General features: G+C 48.2%; 1 long non-coding RNA gene across 1 annotated transcript in view; it reads right to left on the reverse strand.

Annotated features, from left to right (window-relative positions):
• LOC128351791 (uncharacterized) overlaps positions 1-1,748 on the reverse strand; it is a 49,124-nt gene extending 47,376 nt beyond the window's left edge. The window contains exon 1 of the long non-coding RNA XR_008320042.1: positions 1,479-1,748. This is a non-coding gene — a long non-coding RNA (uncharacterized LOC128351791). The remainder of the gene's footprint in view (positions 1-1,478) is intronic.
• Positions 1,749-13,236: the final 11,488 nt, after the last annotated feature.

Genomic DNA, 13,236 nt, shown 5'->3' on the forward strand with positions numbered 1-13,236 from the left:
AAAACGGCCCATTGTGCAAACAGCAGAGCTGCAGTAGTAGTAATAGAACCAACACTTTGTGAGAAGCACCGATGCATCCTTAGGATGTCAGCCTCTATAACTGTGAAGTGTAAAAAATAAAATAAACACGTCAAATGCCCATAACATCCACTGCTGTTTGGTGACTTATTCCTTAATATAGCTAAGAGTAGGCCTTTGAACTGTACTGTGAATCTTGCCCCCTACCACAATCTCTTTAGCCTCCTCCTTCTCCCAATTTGTTTTTAGAAATTTAAATAATGTTTGTGATTCACTTGTAAGAAAAACTGATTAACTGCACCAAATGGCATTTTTATGTGAATTTAGAACACTCACAATTATAGCGGCACGAAGCAAAAGACTTGCATAGTTACCCATCATCCCTTTATGAATCAAGAAAGCACAGCAGCATAGGTGATCTGCTTTATTTTCTTGTGCTATTTTTACACAGTTCAAGGATGATAGATGCATTTTCTGTAATTAGCCTACTCGTAGCTGAAGTAGTAACTGCATGCCGACACACGTCGGGACCACGCAGATATCAAAAATAGCAGGGAAACAGGAGAGCTATCAAGGAAATAGCATTAAAATGAATACGTAATCCAAGGCTAAAAGAAAAACCAAGAGAGCCTCTGAAAGACAAAGGTATATGAGGTTATTCTGAGCTGTAGATTTAATGTGACTCTTATTGCCCCTGCAATAAGGATGCAATAGGTATTGTATTAAAGGAAATGTGTGTTAAATCGAAAGCATAATCGGAAGAAATCTACAAGGAAAAGGAGCCACACAGCACAGACCTTTAGCAGCTACTCTACAACAGCTCTCTGATTGTGATGGAACAAAATAGATTTCACAAATGGTCCAATTTTGCAGGGTGGTATGCCAACAGATAATTCTGTATTAAGTGCTGGGCTTGTTGCTTTAACACAACTTGATTGATTGATTGATTGATTGATTGATTGTATTGTATTGTATTGTAAAATTTGTATACTGCCTTTCATTAAAACAATCTCAAGGCGGTTTACACAGAAAATTAAAACAAGACTATAAAAATTACACAATTAAATTTTTAAGCTAGAATATAAAGGCATAGATCTGACTAAAAAGATTTAAAATACAAGCACAATATAACCATACAAAATACAAAGCAGCAGAAGTAGAGACAATCATATAAAAGCCTGGGTAAAATACCAAGATTTCACACACTTTCTAAAAACTGTGATGGAGACCGAGGAGCAAATAGCCACCTGGAGAGCATTCCAGAATCCATGAACACTCCACATTTGCTTTTTTTGGAAGCTGCACCACAGTGCTGTGATAAATGCATGTTTATCTTGTAATTTACTGTAATTCTGAGGTCCTTCTCAATGTACTACATGCAAGCCCAGAAATCCCCTATCCCATACCTGTGTATGGTGGGGTGGGGGTGGAGTTTGTATAGGCTTAATAACTTTAAATACCTTCATATTTTCTCCAACACTTCATCATTTGTGTCTGAATTAGAAATGGGACATTTTAGGATCATCCAGCCATCCAGCCATATATCTCCTTTCCTTTCCAACTGGAGGAACAATCTGAAGCCTCGGAAATATGAGCTTGAGTATTGATATTTGCTATTTGAACTATGATACTCATTGAGTATTCAAGTACAATGTTGTGTAAGCACAACAAGGTATTGGGAGCACTCGTCTGACAATCTGGGGTCATAGAAGCTCCTTCACACACTTGAATCAGCCTTGGGCAGATTTCTTCTAGAATTCCCCTCCCCTTTGCCTCGTGTGGAGGGGAAGGAGCTTTGTCCCAGCCCTGCTCTGCATGGGCATAAGAAGTGGCCTGATTGGCCATTTCAGTAGGGGGGGCATGGTTTCGGCTGCAGTTCGGCCAATCCACGCCCCAGCTCTTCAGTTCTGCTCAGAATCCCGACAAGGAAGGAGCTCTTTGCTGGGCTCCTTCCTGTTAGGTTGGGAGAGGGTTCGCCCGGGAGCAGGCGTGGCGGCTATTCAGCGGGCACCTTTGGGTTCCGCTGTGGTGGCCATTAGGTCGGCGAGCCTTCAGGCCGTCGATGGGGCCTAACGGTCTTCGGAGGCATTTCGTCCTGGGCGGCGGCCACGGCTGTTCCTTCTAGTGGCATTTTCAGCTTTCCGGCGTTATCCGACTTCAAAGGGCTTTGGCCCTGGGTTTGTTTACAGGCCCCTGCAGGGCCATGTTGGGGGGTGTTTTTTCTGGGCTTGTTTCTTATTTCTTTCTTTGCCCTCTCCTTCTTCGGGTTGTTCGTGGGGGGAGAATTTGGCGCTGCTTTGGGGGTACTGGGGCCTACAGCCCTTGTGGGTTGTTCTGGGGTTCTGGGTAGTGGGCTGCCAGTAATTGTTTCCCTTGTGTTCTTTCCCTTTCCTGGGGGCGGCTGGGTCCCCTGTTTATGCTAATTGGATCCTACTTTGCCTTAGGCCACTGCAGGTCCCTCCTTTTCCAAGGGCTTAAGCTTTGGGAGTGCCTTTTCTTAGTACCAGTGCAAGAAAGGGGTGGGTGGGACCGGTTTCAATATGCCCAAAAAAGCCAAAGAAAAGAAAGGCGAGAGGCCTGTTCGGCAGCCTAAAAGGCCTGCGCCTCCACCGTCTTCCTCGTATGAGGATGATGAAGAAATGGTTCTTATTAGGGGCCTAATTGGTAGGATGGAGGCTTTGGAGAAAGCTCCCGGCGCTTCTTCTGATAAGGGTGCCGGTCCTTCCAGCGGGGGGGGAGGGTGTTCCTCCTCCCAAGGTGCCTCGCAGGACCAGGGGGTCTGCCAGGAATCAGTTATTAAAATCACTTTCTAGCAAGTTGGAAGCACTGGAGAAAGGGGAGGGGCCCGCTGGCCCCGCTTCGCCCCGCTGGCCCTGAAGATCCATCCACGCCTAGCAGCCCTGCTCCTGGTCGGCCTCCTGTGATGCCCTGGCCGACGCCTGATGATGCGGTTCCAGTGCTGCCTTCGATTCCGTCGCCTGCTGCGCCTATTGATCCTTCGCCAGTGGACCCTATCTTGCCTTCAGTCCCGGGTGAGCCAGCAGCACCTACACCTCCCAGCGGCACCAGCCAGTGGTCCTACATGCCCTGGCCGATGCCTGCTAGCAGGAGTTGGGGATTACACTCATACTGGCCCCCTTATGCACAGCCCTGGAGTATGGGTTCTCCTTTCAACATCCCTGGTGTTACTGCTGGCCTTCAGGGTGCTGCAGAGCGCGTATGGATGGGCAACCTGCCCGCTGGGACTCCTGTGGTTCCTACCGGGGGAGCGGCCCCCAACCCGGTGCCAGCCACTGCTAGTCTGCCTGGCCATTACCCTACAGGGATACTCCCTGCCGGGTATCATGCCTCATATGGGGGCATGGGGCTTCCTCTTGGGGATCAGCTATTGCCTGCCACTAGGGAGAAGATTCTGAAAGGAGAATATGTTGACATTTTTAGTCTCCTTTCCCGGGAACCTGAGGTTAAGCATAAGGAGGGGGAGTCCTGTAAGGATAATGAGGTGACTAAGTGCAAGCCAGTGGAGATGACATGGAATAACTGGTTATCAGGCTTCACCATTTACATGGGCGTGATAGTTCGGGCCCAGCCGGCTCAAGGCCCTGCGCTTTTGAAGTATATGGAAATAATCCATAAAGCTGTGTCTGATTTCGCCGGTTCCTCTTGGATCTGTTATGATTGGATCTGTTATGATGAGAGCTTTCGCATGAGGGCCACTTTGGACCCTTCTCTGCCATGGGACGCCCCCTTGCAGGAGCTGTGGTTAGTGATTATGTCCCCACCCCACCCCGTGGAAGGGGACTGGTCGGACAGTGGTCATCTGTTGTCCAGGGCAGTGGGTGCGATGCCCTCGGGCGGGGCTGGCCAGCAGTGGGTTCAACCCCACCTGGTCTGTTGGGAGTATAACACTCACGGTAAGTGCTCCCAGTCCCCCAGCCATTTCAAGCATGCCTGTGGTTTGTGTGGGGCGAAGCATCCTAGTTCCGCCTGTCCTAGAGCCAAATTTGGCAGTCCCGGGTCCAAGTTCCGGCCTGGAAACAACAGGAAGGGTGCCCCTCCCCCACCCCCTACGGGAAAAGGGCCCCAGCCCCATCAGGCTTGAGGCCCTGGAGTGTTTGTTCCCGGACTATCCTGACCGGGAGGCGGCGGCTTATTTAAGCCATGGTTTTCAGGAAGGGTTTAGGATTCTGTCTTCTGCCCGGCGGGAGCTTGGTAGCTCTCGCAACCTTAAGTCTGTTATGGGTATGGAGCATGTGGTTCTCAACAAGATTAATAAGGAAGTAGCTGCGGGTAGGGTGTTGGGCCCATTTGAGACCCCTCCCTTTCCAGGTCTGAGGGTCTCTCCATTGGAGGTGGTCCCTAAGAAGGTGCCTGGGGAATTCAGGCTAATTCATCATCTCTCGCACCCCCGGGGCTCATCAGTTAATGATGGCATCCCGGATAGTTTGTGCTCAGTGCAATACACATCTTTTGACGATGCGGTTAGGGTGGTTAGGAGCTTGGGGCCAGGGGCACTTATGGCCAAGTGCGATACTGAGTCCGCCTTCCGCCTGCTGCCTGTTCACCCTGACGACTTTGAACTGTTGGGCTTCGCCTTTGCTGGGCGGTTCTATTTCGATCGGGCCCTGCCCATGGGTTATTCCATTTCTTGTGTGGCCTTTGAGGCGTTTAGCACGTTTCTGGAATGGGCGGTTAGGCGAAGGGCAGGCCTTTTATCCACTTCTCAATTTTTAGATGATTTTCTTTTTGTCGGGCGTGGCCATTCCGGGCAATGTCATCATTTGCTTCGTTCCTTTATGGAGCTGGCAGAAGAACTTGGGGTTCCTTTAGCAAAGGAAAAGAAAGTGGGTCCTAGCACATGGCTCTCCTTTTTGGGGATTGAGCTGGATTCAATAACAGGTTGCTCCAGGCTGCCTCAGGCAAAACTGTTGGTCCTCCTGGACCTGGTCAGGGCAGCTGGGAGTGCCCGTAAAGTTACCCTGAGGGAGCTGCAGGTGCTGGTTGGGCATCTCAATTTCGCATGTAGGGTTGTCGCCCCTGGTCGGGCTTTTCTGCGGCGGCTGTGTGATCTACTGGTTGGCCTCCGGTCCCCCTATCATAGGGTCAGGATCACGGAGGGTGTTAGAGCTGACTTGGCCCTTTGGGAGTCCTTCCTTTTGGGTTTCAATGGGGTAGCTTTCTGTAGAAGCGAACAGCTAGTGGAAGCTGACCTGCAAGTCCATTCTGATGCAGCAGGGGGAGTTGGATTCGGGGTCTATTTTAGGGGCCGCTGGTGCGCTGCCCGCTGGCCTGCTGAGTGGGTTGCGCAGGGACTGGACAGGGACCTAATGTTTTTGGAGCTTTTCCCTATCATTGTAGCGGTTCACATTTGGGCCGATGAGTTTTCTAACTCGTCTGTCCATTTCTGGTGTGACAACCAGGCGGTAGTGCAGGTCATCAACTCACAAACATCCCGTTCTAAGAGGGTTATGGGGCTCGTGAGGGCTCTGGTGTTGCAGTGCCTCTGGGCTAACATCCTGTTCTGGTCTCGGTATGTTCCGGGAGTTCGCAACGACATAGCTGATGCTTTGTCTCGTTTTCAGTTAAACAGGTTCAGAAAGTTAGTTCCCGAGGTGGCACTGCAACCAGATCCCATGCCGGCCTTTCTATGGCAGCTTGGCAGTTGGAGGCACAACAGGCCATAGCGGCGTCTCTGGCGCCCAGCACCAGAGTCAGTTACACATCTAAGATTCAGGCCTTTTCATTCTTTCGGAGGGCTGAAGGTTTGGAGGAGGTTTGGCCTGTTCCAGTGAGCCAGCTGCAACCGTTTCTGGTTATGTTACACAGAACCGGGTGGGCTGTGTCCACGTTAGGGGACTACCTGGCTGCCTTGGCCTTTGAAGCACAGGTCCAGGGGGTTAGCGATTTCTCTTCTGATCCTCGGGTACGATGCATGCTTGAGGGATGGGCCAGGGGAAATCCAGAAAAAGGGGACTCTAGACGTCCATTTACTCTGGATTTGGTTGCCACGGTGCTGCCGCACCTTGCGGCTTGCTGTGCTGGTCCCTGGGAGGTGCCCCTTTTTCAGGCAGCAGTGTTGGTCGCCTTTTTTGGCGCTTTCTGTCCAGGAGAATTGTTGCCGTGGGGCAGGGTCTCCCCGAGGGACTGCTGTTTGCAATTCTCTGACTTGTCATTCAGTGACGGGGAGCCACGGCTCTTTCTCCGCCGTTCCAAGACTGACCAGCATGGTAAGGGGCAATTAGTATGTCTAGCGGCGGCCTCTGACCCTGTTGTATGTCCGGTAATCACTTTGAGGCATTACGCAGATCTCGGGCCTGCCCCGGGGGGGTGTCTGTTCGTTCATTCGGACCAGACCCCTCTTACTCAGTACCAATTCCTAGCGGTGGTACAGAAGGCATTGGCTGCTGCGGGAGTTCCGTTGGAAGGACTCACATTACACTCCTTTCGGATTCGGGCAGCTACTACAGCTTCCCGGGTACGCCTTCATGAGGCAGTACTGAGGCGAATCGGCCGGTGGAAGTCCGTGGCGGTCAGGCGTTATGTGCGCTGACAGCGGGCTTTATTATTTTGTTAGTGATTTGTTTCTTCTCTTTGGCAGGTGCTGGTGGGGCAGCGGCTCTGGTATGGGTCCTGGTTTGTGGCCATTCGCTGGTCTTTGGGGCCTTCAAGCGGACCAGCACCTCTCACTGGGGTTCACAACTGGGGTTCGGACGGAGGGCCTCAGTGTATTGGCTGGGCATGCGTGGCATGCTGTGGAATCAGCTGCTTCCAGCAGTTAGGGATCACTTAGATAGATTCCCTTTGCCTGCTGTTCTCGTCCTGCACTTAGGGGAGAATGATTTAGGCAGGCGGACTGGACTGTCCATTGTGCAGCAAGCCACCTCCGATTTGGCCGTGTTATGTAAGTGGATGCCTGGGGTGCGTATTCTATGGGTCAACTGGCTCCAGCGCAGGGTATGGCGCGGAGCCCATAGCGGACTGGGTTTGGAAAAGGCCCGACGTAAGGTCTCTGCCGCCATTGGTAAGTTGGTTTGGGCATCTGGGGGGGATGTCATCAGGCAGCCGGAGTTGGCGGCTCGCTTCCCCGAGCTGTACCGCCCAGATAGGGTGCATCTTTCCGAAGCTGGTTGCGATCTATATCTGGGCAATATTCGCAGGGGGCTTGTTGCACTTCTGGATGGTGTGGGGCAGGGAGGTCAAGCGAGGGCTGACCCCCCTGGGTGGCAATAACAGTGCGGGCTAAGGGGTAAGTGGCTGGTTTGAAGTATTGGTGAGCACCCTTGGATATTGTAAGGTGGATTGGTCAATCGCTCCTTTGTGGCCTGTGCGGCACGGGGAGAAATTGATTGCCATGAAACCTGCTTAAGGTTTTCACCAACCTTTGGGCTGTGCGGTCCGGGGTGGGGGGTGAAGACCTTGAGCTGTCCAGATCCCCTCTTCTCTGGAGGGAGGTTGGCTTTGAAGGAAACAGGCGGGTTATACCCACTTGTTTCCTGAGCCAGGGTGTGTCACCCTTGTCAGGTGTTGAATAGGATGGTAGCATCCTAGTTCATGCCTAGGGGCCCGCGCTGTTCTATGTTGGTGATTAATCACCTGGTTTACAGTCCGCCTATTCCTGTTGTTTATCAATAAAATGTGGCCTGTTTCACCCATATAATGTCTCTGTGTCTTCTTGTGCCGGGGTCTGGGGGCAAAGCCTGGGATTCTTTTTGCAGAATGCAAGCTTCATTTACTCAAAAAAGGAAAGATAAGCACACGAGCAGCCCTACCCAAGTTATGGAAGCTCTACCTGGGTAGAGCAGCTCATGTGCAGCACTGGGATCAATCCTGATGCCAGCATTGCCTTCCCCACAAGCTTTTACCAAGGTTAATGGTGCGAGCATGCCCTTTACCCCAGGTATGGGGTCATGTGTATGCTTGGGATGCACACAGCCTGAGCATACACAGAGCCCAGAGCTAGAGTGCCTGATTCCCAGGGGAATTCTCCAATGCACCATGTTTATCACGTGGTGCATTGTGGGATTCCTGGCCAGGACAACATTGTCCCTGACCAAGACAATGAGTCCCAGCCTCCAGAGTTCCGTGCTTCTTCATGCAGTGCAGATCATGTGGGTGTGTGCCGGACTTCAAGGATAATCTGGGGGGGGGAGGTAGGTCCCTCCCTGCCTTCCCCCGCCGCCCAGTCGTGAGCATAGTTTCATTATCATATATATTCATATGATAAGGTATGCATTGATTGTAAGCTATCCTAAGTTGATTGTGAAAATGGTGGTGAGAACATTTCATGAATGAAGGAGTGAGTGAGTGAATGAATATTGTGGCTGACATGATGTGCAGTATATCAGTGATGTGAACAGCACCACGGCTGCTGTGGACTCATAAGGCAGCACCAATTAGGGATGTGCGAACCAGTTTGGGGGTTTGGGGGTTTGGTTCAGGGGTTCAGCGGGACCCAGAACACACACACACACACCCTGAAGTTTGGGTGGTTCGCAGTCTTTAAATTCTTTAAAATATTTATTTTTACCTTTTACTCCCCTTGGGGGATTTCCTGGAGGCAGCAGCACGGGGGGGGGATGAAGGTCCCCCCCCAACCTGCTTGCCCAGTTCAGGCACTCTTCAGCTAGTTTTTGGCCTTCCCCCAGCAGCCTGGCGGCCCACACAGAGGCCATGTGCACAGGCGCCCAGCCGCTAATATGGCCACCGGGCCGCCAGGTGAAGGCCGAAAACTGGGTTTGTCTCACATTAAAATAAAGTGGATGGTGGCAGCCTGCTATGAATTCCTTACAGACAAGGATTCAACACCAGTGAACCTCCCTCACCGCCACTGCCCCACTCTGGCTCTGGTAGGAGTTGTGACACTCATACACTGTACACAGATCGTACGTGTATTGATCATAATATGTGAATAGAGGTACTGTATTTTCCAACAAAAAAGTCTTATGTTCTTATCCACTTTAAAGGAAAAGCAACAATGGGCCAGTTTGGATGATAGTTTGCCCAGCCCACCGCACATGATAAGGAAGTGTGCACTTTGCGAGCATGTATGTCCTTACACCCTCCCAACATGTTGAGCCACCTTTCCATCACCACATGGCAGGGCAGAAATACTAGTAGAAATACTAGTTTGAACTAGCACTTTTTGCATGTGTAAGGTATTGGTGTGGGTAAATTGTTCTGCCCCATCTGAACTGCCCCTCCCCATGTTGCGAGTGCACATGTTCTTACCATGTGGAGTTGAGTCAATGGACAAATCTCAGCTAAGTCATCAAATTAGCAAGCAGCCTTGGATACGTCACTGTTTCTCCTCTTGTGTATGTGTACCTTGGGCATTAAAATGACCTGCTGTCAATGTTCCCTCTAACAGATATTCCCAGATGTTGTTGACTACAACTTCCATAATCCCTAAGCAAAAGCCATTGCAGCTGGGGATTCTGGGAGTTGTAGTCAACAACATCTGGGAATCCCTGTTAGAGGGAACACTGCCTGCTCTGCAGGATTTCTATTTCCAATAATGAAATAAAGAATGTAAAGCACTTTGCATCCTAGAACATGGTATAGAAACTATGCATTATTGAACCGCCTTGAGATTGTTTTTAATGAAAGGTGGTATAGAAATATAACAATACATAAATAAATGATTTAAAGTAAAATTAAATTAAATTAAATTTAAAAGGGGAAGAGACTAAAGACTAGGAGGATAAGATGATCAGTGAGCTTAACTGTACTGATCATCAGTGCTTCTGGCACTTCTGGTTCGCAGTGAATGTTTTACTTTACAGCTGGATATTCTTTTTTAAAATGGTAAAAGAGAATTATGTTAACTGAGAGATCAACTTCTCTTTGAGGCCATGACATTTGGATTGGTATTCTTTTTCAAGGAGGGAAATCTTCAATTGCTATCACATTTCTCTAGCTACGTATACTCTTCTGTTCAAACCCCACCCCCAACCCCACCTCCGATACCTGGCACCTACAGAGGAACTTAAGAAGCTGCCATGGACCGAGTCAGACCATTGGTCCATCTAGCTCAGTATTGTCTACACAGATTGCAGCAGCTTCTTCAAAGTTACAGGCAGGGATCTCTCTCAACCCTATCTTGTAGATGCCAAGGAGGGAACTTGGAACCTTCTGCGTGCAAGCATGCAGGTGCTCTTTCCAGAGCAGCTCCACCCTCTAAGGGGACTACCTTGCTGTGCTCGCACATGTAGTCTCCCATTCATGTGTCTTAAGACATTGGTGTACATGCTGGTAACCTCCAGGCTTGACTCCTGCAATGCACTCTATCTGCGGCTGCCTTTGTATGTAGTCTGGAAGCTGCAATTGGTGCAGAATGCTGCTACCAGATTGGTCTCTGAGACATCCCATAGAGACTACATTACTCAGATTCTAAAAGATCTACACTGGCTACCAATATGTTTCCAGGCAAAATACAAAGTGCTGGTTATTACCTATAAAGTCCTTAACAGCTTGGGCATACAGTATTTAAGAGAATGCCTTCTTCTTTGTTATGAACCCCGCTGCCTATTAAGATCTTCAGGGGAGGTTTGTTTGAGGGTGCCATCAGTTTGTCAGGTGGCAACTCAAAGGCGTGCCATCTCTGTAGTTGCCCCAGGACTGCAGAATGCACTTCCTGCTGAGATTAGAGCTGCTCCATCCCTGTTGACTTTTAGGAAATAACTGAAGACACATCGCTTCAGCCAGACTTTTTAGTTAGTTAGATTATTATTATTATTGTTCACACAGTCAGACAGGTGTTATTGACTTGTTTGTTTTATCCAGACATCAAGTCCTTCCCAAGGACCTGGGATGGCTGGTATTAGCAATATTGTTATTATTACAGATATTGTTGCAAAATATAGGCTCTTCCCAGGAAAGCTGCTTATTGTAATTGGCTGATGGTGATTTCTGTGGCCCCAATGGTGTTGAGGTGCTCTGCAAGGTCTTTTGGAATTGCACCCAGGGCGCCAATTACCACTGGGATTATTTTGGTCTTCTTCTGCCACAGCCTTTCAATTTTAGTTTGTAGATCTTTGTATTTTGTGATTTTTTTCTGTTACTTTTTCTTCTATTCTGCTATCACCTGGCATTGCTATGTCGATTATTTTGACTTGTTTTTCTTTCTTCTTAACTACAGTTATATCTGGTGTATTGTGTGGCAGATATTTGTCTGTTTGTAGTCGGAAGTTCCATAATATTTTTGCATCTTCACTTTCTACAACTTTTTCAATTTTATGGTCCCACCAATCTTTGGCTACAGGTAGCTTGTATTTTTTGCAGATGTTCCAGTGTATCATCCCTGCTACCTTGTCATGCCTTTGTTTGTCGTCAGTCTGTGCAAGTTTTTTATGACAGCTGATTAGGTGGTCCACTGTTTCATCTGCTTTTTTACAAAGGCTGCACTTGCTGTTTGTTGTGGATTTTTCGACTTTTGCTCTTATTGCATTTGTTCTTAGTGCCTGTTCTTGTGCAGCCAATATTAAACCCTCTGTTTCTTTCTTCAGGTTTATTATTATTATTATGAGATGATGATGATGATGATGATGATGATGATGATGATGATGATGAATTCAATTTCTATACCGCCCTTCCAAAAATGGATCAGGGAGGTTTACACAGAGAAATAATAAATAAATAAGATGGATCCCTGTCCCAAAGTGCTCTCAATCTAAAATATTTTAATGGATGTTTTAATCTGGTTTTATGTTTTAACTGTTAAATTATTGGCTTGTTGTATTCTTGCTTTGTTCTAAGCTGTAAACCACATAGAAACTTCAGTAGTGGGTGGTATACAAATTCATTACATAATGAATGAATGAATGAATGAATGAATACATAAATTATTAACCCTTGCTAGCTTGGCAAAGAGGCACCTTTTAATGTGGTGATTCTCTTTATTTAGCAGGGGGAGAGTAACTGGCCCCATCCACCCCCAGCACAGTACCTCCAGTGACTGTTGCTGGTGTCTATCTTGTGTTTCTTTTTAGATTGTGAGCCCTTTGGGGACAGGGATCCATTTTATTTATTTATTATTTCTCTGCGTAACCCACCCTGAGCCATTTTTGGAAGAGCAGAAATCAAATAAGTAAGTAAGTAAGTAAGTAAGTAAGTAAGTAAGTAAATATGCCACCAGGGTGGACCCTGCTTAGCAAAGGGGACAAGTCCTGTGTTCAAGGCACCTGCTGGGTGTTCTTTGTTTCCCCCCCCTTTAAAGAAAATATAATTCACCTTCTTTTAAAACCACATTATCCTATTCTACTGGGTTCTCTAGGGGAACTTTCAAAGCAGTTCTGCATTGTGATCAGTTTGATGCCAAAATATATATATTAAATTGACAGTGCAACACTTAGGAGAGCTAGGCTTAAGTTAACATCCTCAGGTCAAGAAGTAATTTGTGCTTGCAGAAGCTACAGCACCGAATTTGTCATAGTCCTTTCAATCTGTTACAGTTAATTAAGGTTTGGCTACTCTCCAGTGAGCACCTTGCTGCAATTGTTCTTTCCCCACATATAGAGTTTGCTCTTTACCTTGCCACAAAGAAGATTTTGTAGAAGCTATTCACATGAGCAGCCCTACCCAGGCTTGGACAGCCCTACCTGGGTAGGGCTGCTCTTATGAAGTGCCAGGATTGGGTCTGATTCTGGTGCTGCCTCCCCCAGTAGTCCGGAATTTTTACCCGGGCTTTTACCTGGTTAGGGTTCAAGCGTACCCTTTACCCCAGGTCCAGAGTCATGTATATGCTCAGGCTGCAGGCCCATTTACTCCTGCAAACAAGTTATTCTTCACGGTCACCATTCATGCCATTGTGTTTTACTCAAGCACAGCAAACAAAGACAATGGATCCTTTTGAGATCTACTGGAATTCCCCTCCTCAGGAAGAAGGAGCAGCAGGTATTTCACCTCAGGGCCCATTTTGGGCTACAACTGGCCCTGGTTTCTTGAACCAGTGTGCATCATTTGGTCTCTGTACCATGGAGTCACCCACTGTATGGGCAATAGACTTGACATTTGCATTAAAACTAGGCCGTGTCTTGCTCTTCACACCATTCATGCTCTCAGCCTCCAGATCGGCCTTCCTCACTGGCCTGATCTACCTAGCTCGCCTCACCGCTATGAGAAGCTCACTGCACAAAAACACACACTTTTTAAAAAATTTACCCCTGCTGCCTAACCTCTGAGCTGCTTTCGGTTCTCTGCTGCTACCTGATTCCATCCCTG

Source organism: Hemicordylus capensis, chromosome 3, assembly GCF_027244095.1.
Source record: "Hemicordylus capensis ecotype Gifberg chromosome 3, rHemCap1.1.pri, whole genome shotgun sequence".
Taxonomy (NCBI): domain Eukaryota; kingdom Metazoa; phylum Chordata; class Lepidosauria; order Squamata; family Cordylidae; genus Hemicordylus; species Hemicordylus capensis.